Genomic DNA, 4,328 nt, shown 5'->3' on the forward strand with positions numbered 1-4,328 from the left:
ACTAGCAGTGAGACAGATCTGTGACAGGGAATCTGAGAGAGGCAACAGTGCAGTGAGACCTGACCCTCTATGACAGGGACACGGAAACCAGCTACAGTCTAGCAGAGAGACCTGCTCCTATGTGACAGAGACAAGAAGACCAACTAAAAACTAGCAAAAAGACCTGCTCCTCTGTGACAGGGATGCAGAGAAGCTACAGACTAGCAGTGTGACCTTCTCCTCTGCGAAAGGGACACGGAGACCAGCTACAGACTAGCAGTGAAATAGCTCCTCTGTTACAGAAAAACGGGGACCAGCCACAGACTAGCAGTGAGACCTGTTTCAGTGACAGGGACAGAGACCAGCTGTAGTCCACCAGTGAGATCTGCTCCTCTGTGACAGGGAAACAAATAGGCTACAGACTAGCAGTGATTCGTAAGCCTCTGAGACAGGGACAGGAGACCAGACACAGACTAGTAGTGAGACAGCACCTCTATGACAGGGACACAGAGACAGGCTACAGACTAGCAATGAGACTTGCACATCTGTGAAAGGGACACTGAGACTGACTGCAGACTAGCAGTAAGACCTGTTATTCTGTGACAGGGACACAGAGACTGGCTACAGACTAGCAGTGAGACAGCTGCTCTGTGACAGGGACACATAGACTGGCTACAGGCTAGCAGTGAGACTTGCTCATCTGTTAAAGGTACAGGGAGACAGACCACAGACCAGCAGTGAGACCTGCTATTCTGTGACAGGGAAAGAAAGACCGGCCACAGACCAGCAGTGAAACCTGTTCCTCTGTGAGAAGGGCACAAATAGGCTACAGACTAGCAGTAACACCTGAGCCTCTGACAGGGACACGGATACAGGCTACAGACTAACAGTGAGACAGCAGCTCTGTGACAGGGACACAGAGACAGGCTACAGACTAGCGGTGAGAATTGCTCATCTGTGAAAGAGACACAGAGACCAACTGCAGACTCGCAGTGAGAACTGCTATTCTGTGACAGGGACAAAAATAGGCTACAGACTAGCCGTGAGATCTGTGCCTCTGTCACTGGGACACGGAGACCAGCTACAGTCCAGCAGTTAGAGGTGCTCCTCTGTGATAGGGATACTGAAACTGGCTACAGAGTGGCAGTTTGTCCTGCTCCTCTGTGACAGGGACTCAGAGACAGGCTATAGGCTAGCTGTAAGACCTGCTCCTCAGTGACAGGAACACGGAGAGGCTATAGACTAGCAGTGACACCTGAGTTTCTGTGACAGGGACACAGAGACTGGCTATAGGCTAGCAGTGAGACTTGCTCATTTGTTCAAGGGACACAGAGACCGACTGCAGACTCGCAGTGAGAAATGCTATTCTGTGACAGGGACACAAATAGGCTATGGACTAGCAGTGAGGTCTGCGTCTCTGTCACAAGGACATGGAGACCAGCTGCACAACAGGAGTGAGACCTGCTCTTCTGTGATAGGGACACATAGACCAGTTACAAACTAGCAGTGAGACATTCCTCTGTGACAGGTAGATGGAGACCTGCTACAGACCAGTAGTGAGAGCTGTTCCTCTGTGACAGGGACACCGATACTGGCTACAGACTAGCAGTGTGACCTTCTCCTCTGTGAGAGGGACACAGATACGGGCTACTTACTAGAAGTGAGACCTGCTCCTCTGTGAAAGAGACACGGAGACCAGCTACAGACTCGCAGTGAGACAGCTCCTCTGCCACAGGGACTGGGAGACAGGCTACAAATAAGCAGTAAAACCTGCTCCTCAGTGACAGTGATACAGAGAGGCTACAGACTATTAGTGAGACCTGAGCCTCTGTGACAGGGACACAGAGACCGGACACAGATTATTAGTAAGATCTGCTCCTCAGTGACAGGGACATGCAGAGGCTACAAACTAGCAGTAAGACCGCTCCTCTGTGACAGGGACATGAGATAGGCTACAGACTAGCAGTGAGACTTGTTCATTTGTGAAATGAACATGGAGACCAACAGCAGATTAGCAGTGAGACCTTCTATTCTGTGACGGGGACACAAAGACTGGCCTCAGACTAGCAGTGAGACATCTCTTCTGCAACAGGGACATGGAGAGCTGCTACAGACCAGCAGTGAGACCTGCCTCTCTGTGACAGGCACACTGAGACAGGCTCCAGACTAGCAGTTTGACCTTCTCCTCAGTGACAGGGACATGGAGATCGGCTACAGACTAGCAATGAAGCCTGTTCCTCTGGGACAGTGACACAAATAGGCTCCAGACTAGCAGTGAGACCTGAGCTTTTGTGACAGGGACACAGAGACTGGACACAGACTAGCAGTGAGACAGCAGCTCTATGACAGGGACACAGAGACAGGCTACAGACTAGCATTGAGACCTGGTCCTCTGTGACAGGGACACACAGACCAGTTACAGACTTGCAGTGAGACACTCCTCTGTAACAGGGACAGGGAGACCTGCTACAAACTAGCAGTAAGACCTGCTCCTCTGTGACAGGGACATGAGACAGGCTACAGACTAGGAGTAAGACCTGCTCCTAAGTGACAAGGATGCGGAGAGGCTACAGACTAGCAGTGACACCTCAATGTCTGTGAAACGGACAGGGATACTGGTTCCTTCCTGGCAGTGAGACTGCTCCTCTGTGAATGGGACATGAAGACCAGCTGTAGAATAGCAGTGAGACAGCAACTCTGTGACAGGGACATGGAGACTATCTACAGACTAGCAGTAAGACCTGCCCTTCTGTGACAGAGACATGAAGAGTCTATACACTAGTAGGGATACATCTCCTCTGTGAAGCTCCTGGTTTTTAGCGAAGCAGCAGTAATCAAGATGTAAAATCTGCCATACCTCCTAATTTGGGTCTCAGATAAGCTTACTAGTCTTAGGGTACTGAGTCAACATACTCAATTTGCACGAAGGTACCTCTAGTTGACCTTCTTTATAGGACTTCAAAACAATTCCTGCCAAAGACACATGCAGTTATCTGGTTTCCAGAGTCCTATGGTGTATAATCTTGGATGCCCAAGGTTTATTGTTAAGGGAAAAGATTCACTGATCCAGAGCACATATTAAACTATGCACCGAAGTTTTTCTCTAAAAGATCTAACCTGTGGAAGACAAGGCATGCATGGAGTGAAATGCATGAGAGAGAACAGCAGGGCTCTAGCCTCCATCTTTAACACTGCTGCTTCTTATCCCCAACCTCAGTATGAACTCTGTGTTAAACAGATAATCCAATCTGTTCTTATTGCTATGGATTTTTCACTAGTAAAAGGAGTGAGAAGCCAGGCAGTGGTGGCACAAACCTTTAATCCCAGCACTCAGGAGGCAGAAGCAGGCAGATCTCTGTGAGTTCGAGGCCAGCCTGGTCTACAAGAGCTAGTTCCAGGACAGGCTCCAAAGCTACAGAGAAATCCTGTCTCAAAAAAACAAAAGAAACAATCAAACAAAAAAAAAGCAGTGAGAAAGATTGGGGAATAGAGAATACATTTATATTTGCCCTCTGTATGTATGCACAAGTCACGCGCTTGCAGAGGCCATTGGAAGTCACCTGTTCTGTTTCCTGTTCTGTCACTTATTCCTTTGTGACAAGGTCTCTTGCTGAATCTGTAGCTAGGTTGGCAGGCCTTGATGACTCTCCTATTGCTGCCTCCCTTCCTCCAGTGCTGGGGTTACATGCTCACACGACCCCATGCCCATCTTTTTTACATGGGTCCTGAGGATTTGAACTCAGGTTCTTATGCTTGCTGTGCAACCACTGAGACATTTTCTTTCACAAACATACCATACATACATTCTTTTTTATGAATTAAATATTGGATCTTTATAAAATCAACGGAAACAGAAAAATTCTAGGTATTAAAGACTAAAATAAGCCAGGCATGGTGGCACACACCTTAATCCCAGCACTTGGGAGGCATAGGTAGGCAGATCTCTGTAATTTAAATTTTATATGGGATGAAATAATTGAAAATTATTATTAGTTTGAGGTCAGGCTGGTCTACAAAGTGAGGTCCAGGGGAGCCAGGGCTCTTACACAGAGAAGCCCTGTCTCAAGAAAAACACCCTCCTCCAAAAAAAACAACTTAAAATAAATTAATGATTCAAAATATAAACATCTTGTTGAGAACAGAGTGCGACATTCGGATGCCTGCTTGTCATGACACTACCTTGTGTTTAATCTCCAATACCAAAAACAATAGAAAAGAAATAGAATTTCAGAAACAGCTGATTTAACAATGCCATGTGAACTGCCTCAGTAAACTTTATTGGAGATTATTCATTTCTAAAAGGCAGTTAGCCCCACCTATACACTCAGACACCAATACCTCTGCTCCCT

The sequence above is a fragment of the Arvicola amphibius genome, chromosome X, assembly GCF_903992535.2.
Source record: "Arvicola amphibius chromosome X, mArvAmp1.2, whole genome shotgun sequence".
NCBI lineage: Eukaryota > Metazoa > Chordata > Mammalia > Rodentia > Cricetidae > Arvicola > Arvicola amphibius.